We start from the raw sequence: 22,472 nt of genomic DNA on the forward strand, positions 1-22,472 counted from the left end.
ACTCCCAAAACTGGGTTTACAGTTTTTTTAATCTACACCTATGTGTTTGCCATGCATCAGTGGACTTTGATCACAGGCCAGAATATATAATGTGGGTTCCAGACACTGTGTGCATCTAAGTGAGGAAGCAAACAGGTTACAGGTATAGCCAGGACAGGTGCATGCACTTCTGCAGCTCTAAGCAAAAAGCAATTATGCTGCCCCTTTATTTGCAACAGTAACAATACACAAAGGCCAGTATGCCATACACATATAGCAAAAAACACAAATAGCGCAATGCTAATGTGCTCAAAGTGTCAACAATATCAAAGTGCAGGCATGAATTTTGCAAAGTCATATACAAACAATGCACTAAATAGCTCTGATTAATAACTTTAATTACCTGGTTCCAAAGTCTAGGAAGCTTTTGAAGTGGGTCAGTACCTGCTCTGTTGATGCTGGTAGCATCTACTGCCTCTGCAATGGCCCTTGTTGTGCCAACGTTGCCAATGTACCACCTGAGACAAATGCCTAGTTTGCCTACATGGATGCGATAGTGCTGGGTATGGCAATTTGTGCAGAAAACTATATCAAACTAAACTCAAGGATGAAGAGTTTACACCATATCAAATGATTTCTAGTGTTAACCTCCAATCAACAATCAAGCAGAACCTTGGTACCCTATCATCTTCCTGTCAATCTAGTCTGCGTAATCTTGGCGTACTTTTTGATCATTCCATGAGTTTTCATGCTTACATTAGGAAACTGAGCCAATTGTCCTTATTTAAACTCAGGAACATGGCCATACTTAGGTCCGTTTTATCAAGAAACAAAATGGAGATGCTAATACATCCATTCATCTCTTAACGCTTAGAAGACTGTTATTCTCTGTTCACCAGCCTGAACAAATCCTCATTACACCGCTTACAAACTGTCCAAAATGCTGCTGCTCAGCTGCTTACTCAGTCCAACCGGTGGTTACATTTTACTCCAATTTCAACCATGTTTCACTGGCTTCCCATTAATTTCAGATTTTATTTTAAAATCTTGCTGCTTACTTAAAGAGGCCTACATGTCCAGGCTCCACAAGCGGAGCCCATAGATCCGTCTCCCAAGATTTTCTAAGTGTTCCTCAGATAAATTTCAAGACTCTGGGAGATCACTCCTTCCAGTTGGCAGCCCCTGAGCCTTGCAATAGTCTCCCAGCTATCTAGAGATCACTGGACTCTGTGGAGTCTTTTAAAAAGCACTTGAAAACCTTCCTATTCAGACAGGCATTTGGGTAGCATATAGTGTTTTATGGTTGAATCCTGTGTTTTTATCTTCTCACACTTTATATTTTGTTTGGGTTTTATTTTGATTTTTTTGTTTTATTTTATTATCTTTGTGAAGCACTTAATGACTGGTGTCTGTAAAAAGGTGCCATAAAAAAAAAAAAAAAACGTTGCTTGCTTGCTTGACAGTTGCTGTCTCAGGAGATAATATTATATTAGTGGATCATTGCTGTTGACTTTTTCAACATAGCTGACATAGTCAACATATGATAAATATAAAGGCAGGTTCCAAACAACCTCAATATTATTTTACTTTTAGGGGATTTACAAAAGACCTCTGATAGCATCTGTCTAAATTGTTGTTGTACATCTCAAAGTATTTTACTGTATGTGCTTTTGCTTAACATTACTCATGACAAACTTATTTTTAAATACTACTTGTGTTTCTTCGACGACTTCCAACAGAATTGGGCTATTTGACTAATCGTCATTGCTCTTTTTATCTGTTGCCTTGTTGCAACATCCTATTTTGCATATTTTTGTTCAGAAAGCAAAATTCTAGAATTTAGCTTCATGAGTTGTTGTTGAGTCATTCAGCAGACAACAGACTAGTCATTTCAGTGGAAGCTGGTGACATGAAGCAACAAACTGACGCCAGACATCTGTTTCTGTGGACGGGCATGACATGCTACAAAGCAAAGTTGAGCTGTCCTCAACATTTTTCAGCACTCCACTGATGCTGTGAAGCATCAACCAATCATATGTTTTTCTTTCTAGCTTTGGTAATGTGTCATTTAGCGTAGATAATGCTATGCTAGCTTTCTGTGTATTGCGGTGCACATGTTGTGCTTGTATGAGTACACAGATTCAGCATTGGAGTCAGGTCCCCATTCATTCCTATGAAGTTGCTCAGTGTGGCATGAAGCAAAAAAAGCTTGATTTCCATGGTTTGAAATTACTTAGATCTGTCACATTAAAGACTGGTGGCAGCTGAGCACAGCCAAATCCAATCAAGCGGCTAACTTCCGCCAGCCAAACAGCTGACTTTCAGCTGAGAACTCCGCTAACTTGAGTGGGGATAAAATTATTTAATTGTGTCTCTTCTAGACTTTCTAGACAGAATGAATCAAATCCTGATTGTAAAATGAGTCATTTTGCCAGGGGTTGTTTCGCTTAAAAAAAATAACGCACTGATTTTCAGACGTCTTGTTCAACATGTAAGTCTGTGGGGAAAAAAATTGTCTGTTTTGGGCCCAGTGGCATAACATGACTGACCTGAAGGGTGTAATTCAACCTCAGGCCACTATGTAAAATTGGCTTCAAAACCTGGTGCTGTTCTGGAGGCTTGGCACACAGGGATGTGATGGACCGGCAAATGTGGTGCTAATATGAGGCTTGGACATTGACTAAAACATTGACCAGAAGTACATATATATATATATATATATATATATATATATATATATATTTGACAGTTATATTTGACAGTTTGACATTTGCCAGTCAAATCAGATTGCTGTTCAATACAAATATTTGATTTTTTTTTTTCTTCCACATAAAGTTTATACGTTTGAACGGGGCTCAGCGGGGTGTTCATTGTGACAATGTCATTCACTTGATATTGTAAACAAGCTAAGAGCACCAACGACAGGTCGTATTTGTGCAGCAACATTTTTTGCTGACACTAGATATCAAAAGGCCGGAGACTGTATCTTATTAAGTTGCTATGAGCTGTAAATTCTACATTTCTAAGCAGAAAAGATAAGCTGATGTTATCTGGGAGCTTTACAGAGTGTCTCTTCCTCTTTACCTATATTGTGTCCACTGCATCCTCCAATAAAGAGTATCACAAAAGTCAAGAGCACTCACTTGACAGCAAAATCTGGGGACCAAAATGTCCCCAGAAGTACACTGCACAATACACTGACTTGCAAAAAAAAAAAGAAGCTCAACTTGAAGCATTGCCAGTCAACTGAGGGGTTTCTGACTGATGATTCGATTCTCCAACTTTCAAGGGGTAGCCCTTATGTTCAGTCAAGGGGCTTTGTTGCAAGTAGTACACACATACAAGCCTGTCACAACACAACTACATCAATTAGCCCTTGAGCAACATTTCAATGGCACCTCTGTGATGATCTGGCTGGCCACGCTGTTACAGTGATAGTGTACATAGTGATGTGTTAGTGTTACATAGTGATGCCGCAGGATCACACACAACAGAGTTGATTAAGTGTCTTCTTCTATTTGGTATTCTCTCATTGTTTTGGGTCTTACTTTAAAGGAGACATCTACTGTCTCATTTATGGTGAGTAATAAATAATTAATCTGAGCAATATAAATAATATTTATCCAAGATCTTCTGTTCAGTGTGGACAGAACAAGTGGAACTAATCAGTGGATACACGCTTGCCCACACAGTTTGGATTGAGTGCATTGAGTCAAGATGCTCAGACTGTGTGAAGTCTCTGATGGAGAGTTCTAGCACCTGTTTGGCCCTCGTCTCTTCACTGCTCACTGAGGCACAAGATGAAGCACTTTACATCTTAGTGATCCTCCTACTCCTGCTCATCACTCTTCATAATACCTTCTAACACCTCCCCTCGGTAATCTGCTAAGCAAAATGAGCAATGCCCCGATCTTTCTGCCACCCCCCAAAAGCAGAGACACGCTTCATTTCAATTCGGCAGTGACAGTGATGAGACAAGAGACAGCCCTCCCCCATCGTCACCGTGAGACAGTGAAACAACAGACACATGGGCTCTACCACGCTGTTCTGTTTAAACTACAGATTCACTTGCAGCACCAGCAGATGGCTGAGAAGTCCGCTGCTGATTTAATGTGCTGTTTCGTTTTCATTATGTGAGGAGACACAAAGCGTGGAATGATCAATGTTTTAGCTGGCAAATAGTCCGTTTAAATTTTGGAGCTTTATATGCTTATGAAAAGCACAAGACTTTAGCTGACTTTGTGTTTGTTGTGAGCCAGAGCTTCTGTTTGAAGTGAGCATTAACATTTGCAGTTGGAACCTCAAATAAATGAGGACAAGGAGACACCAAGCAACCAAAAAGAGATGCCAAATAACGACAAAGACATGCCAAACAACAATAAAGAGATGCAAAACGACCATAAATAGATGCTAAATGACCACAAAAAGATGCCAAATAACCACATAGAGAAACAAAACAACCAACCAGACATTCAAAACTGCTAAAAAGATGCTCAAAATGATTGCAAATAACAAACTGACTATGAAGAGGCAAAACATTACATCAATGACACCTTAAGTAATGACAGTGATGGTGAAGTGAATTGATACAAAAGAAAAACACAGTGACAACAAAAGCATGATTTACAATCATCATTTCATTTCTTTTATCTAGATAAAATCAGGATGAGATTAAAAGCATTTTCCTTTGCACACATATGTATCTCTGTTGAAGCAAAACAACCACAAAGAGACACAAAATGAGGATCAAGAGATGCTAAATGACTACACAGAGAAACAAAAAAGAGATGAGAAACAAGGGACAAGAGATGCTAAAAAAATACATTGAGAAACAAAACAACCACAAAGAGAGAGAGAGTAACCTCAAAGACACAAAACCAAAACAAACAGAAAAAAGCTACAACCAAACTCAAAATAACCACAAAACAACCCAAAAGAAGGTCCAAGAGACACTAAATGACTACAAAACAAAATGAGCACAAAAAGGAACAAAACAACCTCAAAGAGACACAAAACAACCAGGACCAGACTTAAAATGACCACAAACAGAAAGAAAATGAGGACCAAGAGATGCTTAATGACTACTGGAAGAAACAAAACGAGAGAGAAAAACAAACCAAAAAAAAGGAAAGCGACATAGAATAACAATGACCAAACTCAAACCATGAACACACATAAGCCAACTATGCAGAGAAAAAAAGCAACCACAGAGACATGAAACGAGAACAAAGAGACACTTTACAACCAGGACCAAACTAAAAAAAAAACAGCTACAGAGACACAAAACAAGGACCAAGAAATGGCAAATGACTACATAGAGAAACAAAGCAACCACAAAGAGACACAAAATGAAAAGAAACACAAAACAACTACAACCATTCTGAAAACAGCTACAAAAAGACACAAAGTGAGTGTCTCCTTTAATTTGTGGTGCTTGGTTATACGCAGGAGGGGTGGCAGAGCCATTACATATTTATCAGGGCCTAATGTTTCATAATGCATACATTTTCCTAAAGTTATTTTATATCTCTCAGTGCTCAATACGCTTACTTCCAGTGGTAGAAGTCTTATTTAGAGAGTCAATAACTGATTAAATGTAAGTTAACATGGTCACTAATTCATAAATACATGGATAAACTACCCAAACATTGCTTCCAGAAATCCACAATTCTCTTCCAGTGTACTATTAACTTACTCATGCTCCAGTTTATCTCTGAACATTTAGCAGTACATGCAGTATTGATAGCACCTTTTTATGACAGGTAATTTGAAATAATCTACTTAGACTTGTCGAAAGCCCTGAGGATTTGCATTTTAATTATACTTTTTGATTTACTGGGGTTGATTACTTTCATTCGTTGGCAGCAGGTTAATTGTGTAAGTTCAGTTCTGCAACACTGTGGACTTGTGTCATTGCTTGTGTGAGAAATATAATGAGGTTCTGTTATCCAAGAGTGGCATGTTCACTTTAATGGGAGTTTTACCGTCACATCACAAAATTAATAATATTTTAGGGGATTCAACGGCTGATTTTGTGATCCTTAATGCTGTGATTTTAGTGATTTAACCCTTTGAAACCTGAGCAAATTTGCCTTGATTTCTTTCGAAAACATGGGAATTAGCAATTTAACAAGAAATAACACAAAACTTCATAAAAAATTACAAGGTAGAAGGTACAAGGTAGATTTATGTCTTTTTTTTTTTTACTTTTTTTTTCCTTGTCACCTTTTACCAGTTTCTTGCAATTTGCATGACATTTCTTGCCAAGTCACTTATTTTCTTTTCTCCATGTTCTGAAATGAAATTACTCTATGTGTATGGTTTACGTGCCTCTGAGAGGCATCTGAACACAGCACAAGAAAACTGACTTAAATGGTTTGCTGTGTGTTGAAGAGTTACGAACTTGTTGAACTGCTTTGAAAAATAGTCGAGTACCTACTGGTATTCCGATTGCATTTCCCCTTATTGTTCTTCGTGGAGGTTTCTCAATGATTTGCATCGATTGACTCCCATGCTTGGTCAGTCAGCTGAGCTGTAACCCCACGCTGCACAGGCCTGGTCCATTGGGAACCCTGCTTAGCTCAGTGTGTACAGGGGATGGGGGAATTATTGTGGGCTTTCAAAGGAGGGATGGTGGAAGGATCTGCTATGCATCGGAAATCATTGCTGCTTGCAGTTCCCAGTGGACTGGAGCAGTGCTGATTTGTAAACACAGTGGGAGGGGAAGGACATGGATGGAACGTGTCATGACGGTTTGTTTTGTGGTGTTCTTCCACTAAAAGAAAATGTCCTTTTCTCGTTAATCACATTACCATTTGTGTGTTATCTTTGGTCACTTGGGGGTTGATGCTCGTCATCATTTCAATTAAACATCAATTCTTTATATTTAGGGCATATTGCATCCTGAAATGTACCTAGTCTTCAAGCAATAAATGACACACTGTAGCTGAGAGCATGTTTTGATTAGGACCAGACTGAGACACTGAGTAAAAAAAAATCCCAATAATGAATTACAAGATATGATGCACAGTGAGAGCTCTGGCTGCTAACCCTTTAGAATCTGGATAAACATCAGTTTTGTTGATGTCTTTCACAAGTATTTAAACCCCTAGTACCTGAGAAAATGAGTTTGATTTCTTTTGAAAATATGAAAAAAAGGCAATGAGCAACAAAGCAAGAAATATCACACAAATTGCCAAAAAATAGTTGGAGATTATTCTATTTTTATCAAAATTTAGGTAAATGTGTAAAGAAAAATATATTCATAATTCTTATAATTATGTAAATTATGCTACAGAATTGTTTTTTTATTTTAGCGCCTTTTTCTTCTTTTTTCAACTTTTCTGGTCCTTTTTTAATGCATTTTTTCAGAGATATTTTATTGTAATGTTTTACTGAATTCTTGCTAATGTTTGGGCCATTTCCTGTTAAGATTCTTATGCTTTTTTTCCCCCCGTTTTTTTTTGTTTTTTTTTTGAAGAAATCAATTAGTTTTCAAAGGGTTAAAGTCAGAAATAATCTTTTTGTATATATTTGTAACGATGCAAGGAAAAACTGTGAAATGTGATTTCAATTACTGTAGATGGTCAGAGCATTTCCATTTGAATAACTGCTCTATGTCCAGCAGTGTATTCTGAAATTATAGTGCCTACAAGAGGAGGATATTTTTGTTGTTTCGTTGTGAGTGAAGAAAACTCAATTTGATGAACAGTTAGTAGCAGCCTTTGTTTGCTGATGTTATTATGTGCCATATAGGAGCACAGTCACAGAGAGATTTACAAATGAGTTTTGAGGATTTTTTTTTCCCATTCTGTAGTTTATTATTTCCCAGACAGATGGAGAAAATGACTTGCTGCTGGCTATAGTTGTGGAATTCCATCTACTTTTTCCAGCGTTAAAGCTCCACCCTTGGGGACTGAAGATAAGGAAACTGACATATTCAGTGCACAGGAGTGAAAGCAAAATATTCCATTAGCGTCTCGCTGTCCTCCTACAGTATGACTTTCATGGCTGTGATTTAAATTAATGTTTGCTTCTTTTATTAATCTATTGATAGTCACTAGTTTATATTCTGTTTCCCCTCCCATGTCTGCTGCACACCTGCTGTGCAGTTCAGCATCAAACATCTAAAATCTAACCTTTCCATCTCTGGCCATCAGACAAACTCTAAATGTCAGTGATGGATCTCTTTCTGAGATGGCTGGCAATCAGAAATACTTTTGATGTACCCGACACCTCTCATCTTCATTTGGTGTGATTTGAGAAGGAGAGTCTGTTGCTGGTCTGTCCCATTGTGTGATAGGAGCTGGCCCGTAGAGGCGGGGGGTGGGGGGTGGGGGCAAGGGCCAGATGAGACCCCATCTGGACGAACCTGCATCCTGCCAACTCTCACCCCAGTGGCTCCGGCCGCTCCCCACTCATCAGCAGCCATCAAAGGGTGCCTGCCCAGCAGCACACCCTGAGTGGGCTGCCAGTTCGATGAGTCCCTTGGCTCATTACTGACAAAAAGAGGCAAAAGCAGGGAGCTCCTCAATCATTCAACCACCCGCAGGTTCCAGGGCAGCCACCTTTTGCAGAATGCCGCGTTAGTGTTTATACAGTGTTGGTAAGATTGTAGGACTCTTCACCCTGATGTCCGGCAAAACTTCTCTCCAGTGATAATCAGCATCTCTCACAGGCCTGCAATCTCATGTCTTTTCAGCTGAGACTCTGATGCATACTGCTTCTGGAAATAGCCACAGCCTTGCACTTGGACTGACACTGACAATGGCTCACACCTTCTCCAGCCTACACACTAACAATCAATATAGCAAAGATGCAAAAGTGGGTTGACTTTACCCAGTAGCCATAAGTAGAAAACCACTGGGTCAGAATGTCTTGTTGACACAGTGGTAAGTTCAACAAGGTCAAGTTTTACCTTAAAAGTTCAATCTGTAGGATTTAGGGGAATATATCCTCAGAAATGGAATATAATATAATAAGTATGTTATCTTGAGTGTATAATCGCCTGAAAATAAGAGTCATTGGGTTTTCGTTACCTTAGAATGAGCTATTTGCATCTGCATAGGTAGTGGGTCCTCATCCATGGAATCTGCCATTTTGCATTGCCATATTTCTACAGTAGCCCAGAGTGGACAAACCAAACACTGACTCTAGAATGGGTTGTTTACGTTTTCACATTTTTGTGTCATGAAACTGCTTTATTAAGTGTTTTTACTGGTTTAAATCACCAGGTCCATTTGTTTTTGGAATAGAAGAGACCTCTGTAGATAATTAGGCTCTCAATAAAAACCTCTACAGTAACTGGAAGAGTTTTCAGCTGGTTGTAACAGGCAATCCTCATCCTAAGATGCTATTAAATCCCCCAAAGTCTTACTCACTGTTCCTTTAAAACCATCACAAATTTTAGTTGTTGTTTGTTTGGGACCCTAAAATTTTCTACTCATGGATACTGGCTAAGGTGAATCCAGTATTGCATCAGTATTATATTCACCCATACATGCCAAACTGCTTCCTGTATGCTGAAGAATACTGATGCACTCAGTGCTAGTTAGCCTGTGAATACAATTCCTGGCTGTGTGACAAGTTTAGCAAGACTCACTGCTGCAGTTTAGCTGATAGTTATGCTTTTGGTGCCTGTTAGTGTCAATACTTGATTTACATATTGATTTAAATACTCAAATCATTTTTATGTATTTATTATTTCTGCACCTATCATAATACCAGATTTGTGGACTTAAGTCACATGACCTGTATTCAAGTCACAAATTTAATTACTGACTTGAATTTAAACACCAATGACTCATGACTTCAAGTGGACTTGAGCTTTTTGACTTCAAAATACTTGATACCCTCCCCCAAGCCCAAAGATTAAAAAGTTTATTTAAAAAGTGTACCATGAATCAATTCATTTTCCTTTGTTTACTGAACCAACTAATGTTAATGCTATAAATTCCAAGCAAGTCAAAATGTGATTCTCCAGATTCACTTAGTTAGATCCAATCCAAAAGCATCTAATCAAATTGCAGGAGAGAACCGTGAAGAACTATTGCTAAATTACTTACCAGTTGCCAAAAATGATACCAACAGTAATATCATTTACATACAAAAACTATGTGGTGGTCAACAAAAACAAACAAACAAATTGTAGTATGAAAACGTATGGGTCGAAAACTGCCGACAAAGACGCACCAACTTCTTTTAACATTACCAAAGTTCAAAGCAAATTCTCACTAACATTGGCATAACAGCTTACCTTTTTGACAAACTTGTTTTAGCAAATCCATGCCTATTTTAAAAAGGCATTCAGGATTTTTGTAAATTATTATTGGCATTGCATTTGTTGTAGAGCTCATTTTGACTTGTTTAGAACTCGAAACTCAAAGTTTAGGACTTGGGGCTTGCTTTGCTTGACATGACTTGAGTGCAAAGACTTGAGATTTTCTTGTGACTTGCAAAACAATGACTGCCACCTCTGCAGAAAAGTACTTGTTGGTATAATTTTGTTTATTTACTGGAAAAATAAGAAGAATCAACAGAATTCTTTTAGTGAGTAAAAACACCATGGTTTTTATATGATATCATATTATAGGCGTGTGTCTGCTAATACTTAAAAACCCACAAAACTTGAACGTTGGATACACTCAGAGGTATGACAAGGGATATGCTGCCAAAACCGACATTACCCTTGAACTTCCACAATTATGACCCTTTTCTCTTTTTTAAGACTCTTCAGAAATGTTTTTAATTACTTAGGGCTTTTGAGGTTATCTCAATTATCTGAAATCTTTCTGATGTCCAGTCTTTCTTAAAGAGTTTTCCTTTTTCTTGAAGAGAGAGCAACAACATATCTACTGATCAAGGAGCTCCCACATTGGGGTTAACAGAGAAAGACTGTTAAGTATGTCTGCTGATTAAAAACAAAACATTTCATGGATGAATAATTAGACCCAATGTATTTATTACAAAGAGATCACTCCCAACACTCTTGAGGAAAAGAAGAAAGAGAAACGGGGCCTATTCATCACAGCTGTATGAATAGAGAAGCATGGAAGGCATGACAGTGCTACTCAGCGTGAGGTGCTGTATTAGTTTGCAAAGAGGTTTTCTTTGTGTGCATGCTTCAAAAGTCATTAATTTTCTACATGAGGGTAATTTGAGACATCAGAAATACCTTGACATCACTGTTATCTTGCAGATGTATGACTCCTCTACAGGCAAAACCTGATTCCCGTCTTTGTTCTCCTCCTTTTTTTCCTTTTCTTTCACTGCCACTGTTAGACAAAGAGCCATACTGAATCACTCGCACTCTGACACCCGAGATCGAGAGCAAAGCTTTGTTTCAGAGATGACAAATACAAATGCACGTTGGACGAGAATGAACAGCTGAAAGTAACCTGAGTGTGCCAACATCACAGCTTTTATCCTCCTATTGAAAATTACACTAAAAACATCCATCCTGCTTATCAAACAAAGCCTATAGAAAATTGCCTTTAATATCTGATCACGGTTACCCCAATAATGATGTCATCCAGAAAATTGTAATAAATGCTTGTACGACTTCTTTTCAGTGACATCATCACAAAGATATCAGCCTCACTACTCTCTGCTTCAGTGTTATTTCCCTCTCAAAAGTAATTCCACTGTCATCAAGTTACTGCTCTGTTATTGGCCATAATTGGGGCTTTGTCTCCTTCACTCAAAGCCCTTAACCAAATAGTTTGTGTTTTATTCATTCAACGAGGCAAAATGAAGTGTCTAAATGGAGTCATTAGAGTCCATTAAATCTGAAGTGTGACGCATTGCCTTTCGCCCTTTCTCTTTCTATCGTTGTAATTTTTTTCTGCTATCGTGCCTGAGCTGATCTTGAATGTTGGTTGTTTTTATATTTTTATTACAGCCGTGTGGTGTATTGTTAGACTATAAAACTTGTGTTTATCTGCAGAGTTAAAAAAGGGAAAGGACAGTGTCTGAAGTGTCTGAGTTCAGGTCGGTGTTGTTTACCTTCCATTTAGAAATCTTGCGGTGGTGGTTGTGTGTGCTCTGAGTAATGCTTCTCTGGAATCCAGCCTTTCAGGTCTCTCTTGATTGGCAGACTTTAGGTGTAGTTCAAGCAAAAACAGACAAACAAACAAACAAAAAAACAAAGACCATTTTGGAAGAACCCAAAGGGAAATGATCAGATTTATTATGAGCCCACAATCACAAAAAATAATTTCACTGACCTAATTTCTCACTTCCCTTTAGTGGTTTCTATCAGTGCTGATAGTTTTAGTTTTTAGTGTCAAGTCCTGAGTAATCCATTTCTGAGATTTATTCTGGACTAACTCTGGACTTAGTAACTTTTTTTTTTTTTTTGACGAGCATTCATTTGTGATTTGCTACTGTGTGTAGTATTTTATTCTGGGTTTTGTTAGTGATGTGCGTTTTGCTGTAGTTTTATGTTATATTGTTTATATTGTGTCTTCATCTTTGTATCATATTATATCATGTGCTTGTGTGTGTATTATTTGTCTTTGGTGTGTCTTTTCTTTTTCTTCTTGTACAACTTTATATTCTGATGTCATTGCGCTATGTTTAAACTGCTGAGGGACTGCAGATGTGAATTAGCTCTAAACTATAATCTGGAATGGTTCATTCAATGGTAACATTTATGTTTTAAATAAAATAAAATAAAATAAAATAAATAAATTAATTCCTCCACCCCAGTAGAAGTAACTGGACTCAGACCATCCTTCCAAGAAAAATGACAGCAACATTTGTTTGATTAATTGCCCAGAAATGATGTCTTTATGTTACAGTGATAAAGTCTCCTAGCTGCCATAGTAATTCTGACTTTTGATGGTCGGCATCAGAGGAGGAAGGAGGTGAAGTATAAGGGCTACATGGGGCTCCAACAGAAAGATTTTTAGAGGCGCACTCAAAATAGAGTGTTATGAGACATCATCTACAAGATGGTTGCAAAATCAACAAAAAAAACCAAAATGTGATTTCTTTAATAATATAGAAATATATATAGTGGCTTTGTGGTTAGCACTGTTGCCTCACAGCAAGAGGGTCCCTGGTTCGAATCCCGGTTGGAACAGGGTTCGGTCCGGGCGGGGGCCCTTCTGTGCGGAGTTTGCATGTTCTCCCCGTGTCTGCGTGGGTTCTCTCCAGGGTCTCTGGCTTCCTCCCACAGTCCAAAGACATGCAGCTCAGGTTAATTGGTGACTTTAAATTGCCCTTAGGTGTGACTGTGAGTGTGTGTGGTTGTCTGTCTGTATGTGTCGGTCCTGCGATGGTCTGGCGAACTGTCCAGGGTGTACCCCGCCTGCCGCCCGATGACAGCTGGGATTGGCTCCAGCCCCCCCGCAACCCTTACGAGGACAAGCGGTGACAGAAAATGACTGACTGACTGACTATTTTAACCATCATATTAACATTGTTTCAGTGAGTCATGGTCTTCTTCTTCTAACAAGTATTACAAAAGAAATTGCTACTATGCCTGTCTCAGCTAGCTAACATTATATTGTTTCAGCTGATTTGTGCATGACTGTCCTGCATTTCGACATATTACTATACCACATCTCCTCTTTGAGGACATGTGAAGCCCAAAATATAACTCAAGTCCAGCAGCTAAGATGTTGTACTTGTTACTGCCTCTCTGATTTTAGTGTAGACTGGCAGGATTGGATATTTGCACTGTCCGGCAACTCTCGTCACCTCGATTTCCATTTATATTTTAGCATTAATGAATATCAATATAATGTAATCAGGGTCTTGAGGAGGTATCTCATTTCATAGACAAATATTTCAAGTTGCAAGGTGTAACTAAAAAAAAAACAAAAACAAAGGATAGAGGTAAATATATATATATATATATATATATATATATATATATCAATAATGGAATTGGACCAAAGTCTGAAGGGATAAAGTTGAGGTTTTTGGAGGGGTCAACAAAACATTGGACTTTGCTCTTGGCTTGCTGTGGTTTTCTGACAATCGACACTGGTTTCTTTTTATCACAACTATGTGTTCCCTAATAGTTATTTTGTTTTGTTATTTAGGTTTTTGGTTTTTTCGGTAAGTTGACACCAGAAAACAGTTTTGGAAAGCATTGGAAAATGATGATGATGATATGGGAAGTCAGACCAAAAAAATATGATATAATTTGCCATTATTTCAAAGGAAAATGTGGTCTGTTATTGTCCAGAGTAATGGGGACTGAAATGTGTTGAATTTTGTAAATGTAGAGTAATTTTTTTTATCGTGGTCTGGGCAATATAAACATCAATCTTTTTTTTGTGATTTGGATGAATTGTCCACTGAAAATGGTGCAGCTATTGCAGAGTGGGATAATGAAGAGGCCAGCTATCTTCACCTCATAATTTAGTTCTCAGTCTGTCCCCTGAAGCCAGTTCGTGGGGCTCCATTCTGGAGGCAGGCAGGGATGCTCAACCCTCCAGCCCTGCAGCATTTTTCTCTCTGAGTTTCTGGCTCAGTGCATGTTATTACTCTACAGGGGAGGAGGTGTTCATCAGCCGCAGACTCCATCTTAGATTGTTGTCAGCTGTATGGAAGGATACGGCCCATATCATCATTCAGTGTGTTCCACTGTATCTCTGTCACTGTAAGTCCACAAGGTGGAAACTGTTGTGTTGGGATAGCTGGATTACAAAAAGTTGAAAAGTTTGGCATTTTGGGAAATACACAAGAGTGACACCACTATCATGTCTGAGAGTGCTATCAATGGGCTAATTCACCAACTGTTCCTAAGAAAATTTTTCTCCTTAAACCCACCTTTTTCACTGACAGTCTAATATTTACCAGTTTTTTGAAAACTTACCCAACAAGACAATACCTAATTACATTAGCTAATCACATTAGTTAATAATTAGTCATCAGTTGATCATGCGAGAAAATATCAAGCGTGGTTTTGGGCTGGCTGGACAAAAAGTGACAAAGCAGCGTTTTAAATAGTCCATTAAAAACTTTCAGGAAAATGGTGTGAAATAGTCCAACATTCACCTTCTCCCTCTCTGTCTCTTGCAAATACACACACACACACACACACACACACACACACACACACACACACACACACACACACTTCAGAGAGCGCCTTAGCACTTGTCCCTGTCTTCAGTCCCAACAATCATGCTCCTATAATGCAAGAAGTTGCAGTTTGCAGGTTGGATGGTTGATTACCAGCTTTTTTTTTTTTTTTACATTTCAGTATAATTTAATTTTTGATGTACGCTGCTCATCACTAAACATGAGAGATAGTTTTGGTGTTCACTTCCTGCAAACGTACCTCCACTTCAGATTATTGATTACTTTTTTTTTAATGCTTCCTGTCTGGTGCGTCACCCACTTCAGACTTTCATTTGTGCCACGTGGTGCAGTGGACGCGAAAACGCGTATTTCATGTGTGCGTGCAAGTTGAAATTTTTCAACTTGAGCTGTAAATCATGTTAGCCGTTAGCTGCCTCTCGTAGCTAACATAAGCACATCCACAGCTGCTGAGGGAGAGTTTTCCATGAGTTTCAAAATGCTCCAAAAATAAACAAGCAACCATATACGAGCAAGTAAGGTAATGCAAAAATTGTTTTTTACTTTAGTTTAGTTTTTTCAGTTAGACTTTTCTTGGGACCAATTTAAGGAAAATCTTAGGAAGATATTGAGTGAGGCCCAATCTTTCGAACTCCTAGCAAGAAAGAAAGTATTTCCCAGAATGTCCAGCTTTTCTTTTAACATGACTTAAATATAAAGACGTGATGTTTACAGCAATCATGTCTCATAGATGTGCTGTCATCTGGAATAGCCCTGATCAGTCAAGTTCAACCGCTTTATTCACTGTGAGGCCAGACTGTTGACAGGCGACCTAGGTGACTTTTCCATGGACCGTTATCAATCACCTTCATCTAAAGTGAATTAATTCCAGATTAGTGAGTGAGGCTGTAATTAGATTTCATGAGCAGGGAGTTAAGAGGCTGAAGCAGAGCTTTGTGGCGTGGCAGTATGCTGTGAAGGCATTGTGAATCAAAGGGTAGATAAGCATGAGTGGGACCTTCAGTTCTTAGGATGGTGAAGATGGGTGAAGGAGGTTGTTGGGTGAAAATCGTATTGATTCCTCGGGGAGGAGGAAGGGAGCCAAGTGATAAACTTGGCCTACTTAAGTTGACAATCAATACAGATTTCAACCCTTCCTGTGGAAATAAGCATCAATTACCTGTAACGCAGCAGAAGAACTGCAGCAGATAATTACATCTCACAGAACAGGTCAGTGGGTGGACTGACTGTGTCTCCAGCCTGACAAGGTGGCTAATGCAATTCAGCATGCTCAGAAAGCAGCCGAATGTGCTCGTTAATGCAGCCACGTACCATTGAGCCAGGTCGTTTTCCCTTCAATCAGCTTGACCTTTTTCTCTGTGACTTTAAGTGGCTTTGTGAGTTCACAGCGTCTCTCGAACGGTGAGAGAAGCCTGAACACACTTTGTTTTTGTTTTTTTGGGGTAGTGTGTATGCTGGGTTGATTAGGAATTTTATGGTGTGTTGGCCTTGTTCAAGTAGCACTGCAGTCTGATGTTGTCCCCAGATGGTATTTCTGGGGAAATTAATGAGCTATCCATTGCTGTGATAAATATAATCTTTATCAGCAGAGTAGGCGTGAGAGTCCTCTGCTGAGACATTGTCTGATCCAGAGACAGCTTTAGTTGAAGCACAAGAAAGAGGTGTAAATACTGTACAATGGCGGCAGGTAGGGAGATAATTAGTGATTGAACCGTGGGTCCGGCAATGCTTGGAGTAAGCATCACAGATGGCCTTGATCATGTGTCTCTGTGATGTTACTTCAACATTTCCAATTAGCTCATCAGAATTCAAACAAAGGGAATCCAGGATTAAGATGTATCTCCTTGGTTAACAAGCAGACTTAATCTTTTGCTCTGCAGTTTCCCCCATTGGTCCAGTGTTTCTTTGCTTACTGCTTTTATAACTTCATATATTTTTCTCTCTTTGAGACCTTAGCATGAAGGGTGACTATAGAAAGAATGTTTGAAATGTTTCCAAACATGCATATTTTTACTTAACTGTTTTCCCCCTTTTCTTTCTTAAATAGCTTTACGGTTGAAAAAAATCAATTTAATTACCAGCACATTTTAATTTCCAATTTATGCTTTCTAAATTTATTGTGTATTTTTTAAAATAAACTTTCATTTTCACAGTAAATGTACAATTTCCACCCATTAATTGCATCTTATTAAAATAATTTTGTAGGTGTGTAGGTGAAATGTAGGTAAAAACTTTTAGAATTACTAAAGTTTTGGGGGAAAAAATGCATGCGATTAACACACTACGTTGTTATTAAAATGAGATAACTAACGTGTTTTCATAAGGGACACAAACAGTGGTCTCCCAAGTAAAAGTCTGGAGTTTGTTTGATCCAAAGACTGCATAAATAGTGGACTACCTTGATGTCAATCATTGGTTTGTGGACTGCCATTTTGAAGTCTTGAGTTTGGCATTTTTGCCGTCACCATCTTGGTTCTTTGGAACCAGAAGTGACAATATTTGAACAAGAGGTTGGAGCTGAGGAGGAGTGAGGGGCGAATGTGACTCACAGACTGCAGTGACTTACAGGCAGCCTGTCACTCAGGTGACTCTGCCCTTAAAAATGTGTAACTTTAGAACTTATTAAAGTGTAAACGGGTGGCATAAAAAAAATCAATAAATAAATTTAACCCCCAGTACTGTTTTCTGTTTTTTGAATGTTGAAATTAGCTATAGATACCAGAACTGTTTTTTTTTACCAGGTTGTAAACATGTTATTTCTGCTGTAAATTTGGGCATTTTAACATGGGGGTCGTTGGGGATTTACTCTGAGCCTCAAGTTAGGAGCCAGCCTCAAATGGCCATTAAATGAAATGCACTTTTATGGCATGTCAGCATTGGCTTCATTTTTTAAACTCGGAGGTTGCTGCTTGGTTTGAATTAGACACCTCCTCTCCCACCTGCTCTTGCATACTTCCTTGCTCTTTATACTACAGGCACTAAGGCTACTATGGATATTGCTCAGAGCGTAAAAAAGTGCTGCCATTGTGCGCCTTACACTGACGCTAAAGGGAGCCTAATTGTATCTGTATGACACCCAACATCACTTACCAAACATCTGACGTGTAGAGAGTGAGACGGGGTTGTAATTGTGTGTTTTATATGTTCTGTAAACACAAGACTGAATATTTTTTACCTGGAAACATGGTTTGATCAAATGGACAAATTTTAGATGCATTTTCCAGCATTTAAAATACATTCTCCCCAAATTTAGCCTGACATATTTGGTATCTTTGAGAGCTTAAAATCTCAAGTAGAGCTTAACACTAGTTCTGTGTATTTAAACAATTCTTGATGGATGGCATAATTCATACTTACTCTCCCACTGGCAGATCAGTGATATTTGAGGAGATAAATTCATAATCTGTATCTAAATGTTGTACTAAGTTCACCAAAACATGCTAAACAACCTTTTTCCCTAACAGATGCTTACTTTGGTCTAAAAGAGCGAAATTATAATAATATATGTAAAAAAAATAAAAAATAAAAAAGCAGTTGTTGGTTGCCTCCCAGTGTGTAATTTGGTGGTTTTAGTGTTTTGTCTTTTTCTCTATCAAAACTGAACTTGACCCACACATCACAACACCTGAGTGTGTGTGCAGTGCAAACAGAATTTAAGTGGACTCTTCAGAACCATTAGCTGAGGTTACACTGTAATTGCAGACTGATTGCTGACCTTTAATGCAGATGACTCCAGCATCAGTGGGATAAACATGGCCTCACGTGCTCCATCTAATTTTTTTCTAAAAGCACCTGCCTGGCTTCTGTAAAACATTTTCAAGTGAGCTAATTAGCCTCTCTGACAACAGCATAATGGGGAAATAGACAAAAGGAATTCTTTCTACAGTGCAGGTCCAAGCCTAAAGCAAATTTAAGTGAGAGTGCACCACTTAAGCACCGCTGTTTACAGTGAAACAGCTCAATTGAAGCCATCTGGCTGATAACGGCTGCACTGTTGTTGCCAAAGAAACCGGCGCCAACCACTGCCTTCATTTCTGGACACTTTACTGAAAAAAATAGCAACCTCCTGCATTACTGCCAAAAACACACAGGTATCTGTTCTGTTACAACAGCCACCAGTACGTGAGTGGAGATATTTCTCAGAAGAACTGCCAAATTAAAGAATTATTAAAAGATACTGTTGGCCTGACCCAATAAAACCTCTGAGGGCTGAGAGAGTGAGGCGAGGAGACAGAGGAGAGAGAGGCAGGAATGACAGAGAGCATAAGACATGCAGGGAGAGACAGACAGCAGGGGATAAAAGAGGAGTTTGTAGCACCGTGCAGCTTTCCCCTTCAGCCCCAGCTGCTTTATACACCGAGTCTTTTCATGTACAAGTGCCGGAGTCCTCCACTGAGCAGTGGACCCACAAAGAGCCCTCACAGCCTCCAGCCTGTGGAAAGGTGACACAATCAATAGCCTCTCTCCTGTCGGCTGGTAATGTGGCTGTGGGTGGATGTACCCCCCCCAACTTTACAACTCAGTGCGACTTTGAACATATTCAACAAAGTACAACTAAAAATAGGGGAGAAAAGGACAGTGAGCACACAGATTGAAGTGGATTATTTTGTCTGTGTCTCCTGGAATTCATCTTTGAGAGTTCACGCTTCGCAGAACAGAATCCCCAAAATTAGAAAATATTTTTAAAAAATCGAAGAGGACACATTTTTCTATTATCCCTTTTTGTATGGAGGTGCTGAAATTTGTTCTTGCTCCAGTTAGTCTATGTATTGTTAGTGCTGGTTGCTTTCTCATTGATGCGAGCACAAAGCAACATGGAAATCAACGTATCAGGCTTTGCAGGACAAGTAGTTCACAGAGTGTATACGTCTTATATGTGCCGCTGGAATGCAACTGTTGATTGATATTTTTGAAGCTACTTAAAGATTCAAATTGAGGAAATATGCCTGCCCCTTTACGCATTCCTCTGCCTTTCTTCCATATTTGTGTGGCTGTATTGTTTACCTTTATACAATGTATGGTGCCTTTCAATAGTTGCATTATTGAGTACCTTTTCTGTTTTTCCCCTTTCCCCACAATTTGAAATGGCCAACTCACTATAAAATGTGTTGTAAATACTGTAAGTACTATTACTACCACTTGCTGCTTAATTTGTTTTGCTGCTGTATGGCGTGGTGAGAGGGTAGACAGCCTTGTGCTTCTTTTTCAGTTATTCTTTTGGCTTGGCTGTGCAGCAGCTTTCATGTGCTGACAGTCAGGCCTCTAAAATTAAACAAGTTAAGTAATATAACACCTGATGTACATTTATTCAGATGCAAGTTTTAAAAACTTTAAAGTTTTACTGACACCATAGTATTACAGTCCATAGAGTATTGTGTCTTTGTGCAAAGGTCCACTGATTACACAGGGCAGATGCCCGAGCAAAATTCCAGCATTGTATGGTTCTGCAAACAAAGAATTGTACATTTTATGCATATCATGTCAACATTTTCAAAGTGACATTATACAGAAGTTGACTTTGTCATCGGGAGATGGAAGGGATGATGGATGCCATGTCACCTGCCAAGCTGCAGATCACTGTGCAACACAGACAAAAGATTGGTTATGATTTGACAATATATTTGTCAAACATTGCTGTGTTCACAGTGGCTTTAGCTATCAAACTTGGGTACTTTGTAGCCACCTGTTGCTGTTTTTCCATCGGCTGTTTCTGCACGTGTGGCAATTGTTTTTGTTGTTTTACTCCCAGGGCAGTGGCCCAAAAAGTGGTTGATTGTTTTTTTTTACCGTTTCATTACTACTTATCCTGCTGGGATTGCACCTTCCAAATGTGGTATTTTAAGCCAAAACATGATCTTTTTACGAAACATAGCCAAGTGGTATTTGTGCCTAACCTAACCACAATTAACCTTGACACTGTTGAAACCAACATAGTTTCAATCTATCCACTACATTACAGCTAATGTAATGTTTTTTTGTTTTGTAGAAACCAAAGTGCAAGACCGCCTCCCCTCCCCTGCATCCCAAACAGCAACGAGTTGTGTCGGATGGCAGAACCCCACAGGTGCATCTCAATACATATCATTTTCAAGTTTGTTCATTCAGAGGCAGCAGATAACCACTTATTTATTAGCTCTTCAAAGTAATAATAAGTATAATACATGACGGGCCACATCTAGTGACCATGTTAATGGTGACTGTTGTGTGAGTCAGGTGCAGAGGTGGTAGTGTTATGTTTTTATGGCTATCAAATGTCATAGGGAGGTCAGCAGTGTGGATGTTTTGAAACTGTGTGACTTAGCTGTTCATTTCCTACCAATATTTAGAGTAGAGGTTCAACTCTTTTTATCGACTCGTCTGTATGAGTCACGCACGAAACAGAGTTGTGCTTTTATGTCACTTGAGTCACCGAGGCAGTTACCCAGAGCTAGCTGAATCCCCCATTGGGCTGGCAACCGTTCACACAAGAGATTTTCATTGGCTAACTGCTGGTTTAGCTGTCCGCTAACTTGAATTGGGATAAGATCATTTAATCGTGCAGTTTGTCTAGACTTTCCAACTATTATTGGACCAGAGGATCAAATTGTGATTTGCAAAAATCTGACATTTTTGGCGGGATGTGGCGCTAAAAAAGAATGTTTCCACAGATTGATCGACATCTCTTTTACCTTGTAAGTCTAAAGCAGAAAATCTTTTTGGACTCAAAGGCATATTGTGACATAATTATACTGTTTGGCCACTACAAATATTAGCTCCAAAACCTGGCACACTTCTTGGGGGCTTGAAAAAGGGCAGCGGCATTCGGTTCTGCTCAAGAGATACAAAACCAATAGAACCAATAGGTACAATTAATAGAATTCACTCTGCTGCATTGGATTGAAAAACTCTCCCCCTGGTGGGTGATGTAATGCTAGTTGAACACAAAGAACAATATGGCGGGTGAAATGAGTCATTTGGCGAGGATTGTCGCATTTGAAAAATGTATCCACCGTTTTACAGGTGCTCCTTTTCCAATGATTTTGGGCAGGAAAGAATGCTTTTTGGGCTGACAAGTTGTAAATACACAGTTCATTCATTCATTGATGGCTACTGACTGTGGGCTTGGAACTTGTGGGGGAGTGCCACGCCGAGCCTGGAGAGCAAGTTCTAAGTTCAGTTAAAGCAGTTGCTCTTTTTTCGCAGCACTCAGTTAATACAGTATTGAACTTGATACATTTCCACAAATACATATCATGTAAGAGTTGAACAATAATGTGAGTGATACTTGGTTGCGACTCTTTTCCATAGTTTGCACTAAGCGAGTAGCAGGTATTACACATGGGTTAATGAACGACTTGTGGAGATGAAGACTTGTTGTCAGTATGAAGAATCGTTCATTTCAAACGTTTGATTCATGGCTCACACATCACTAAATGAAAGTTGGTTTATTTGAACCA

The 22,472-nt window shown here is 38.9% G+C and overlaps 1 long non-coding RNA gene across 1 annotated transcript in view; it reads left to right on the top strand.

The window, feature by feature from the left end:
* The window catches only part of LOC148189414 (uncharacterized), a 103,473-nt gene that overhangs the window by 77,023 nt on the left and 3,978 nt on the right, over positions 1 to 22,472 (top strand). Inside the window, exon 3 of the long non-coding RNA XR_015776727.1 lies at positions 21,023 to 21,100. This is a non-coding gene — a long non-coding RNA (uncharacterized LOC148189414). The remainder of the gene's footprint in view (positions 1 to 21,022; positions 21,101 to 22,472) is intronic.

Source organism: Plectropomus leopardus, chromosome 6 (genome assembly GCF_026936395.1).
Source record: "Plectropomus leopardus strain MGB_pleo_1.0 chromosome 6, ASM2693639v1, whole genome shotgun sequence".
Lineage (NCBI taxonomy): Eukaryota > Metazoa > Chordata > Actinopteri > Perciformes > Serranidae > Plectropomus > Plectropomus leopardus.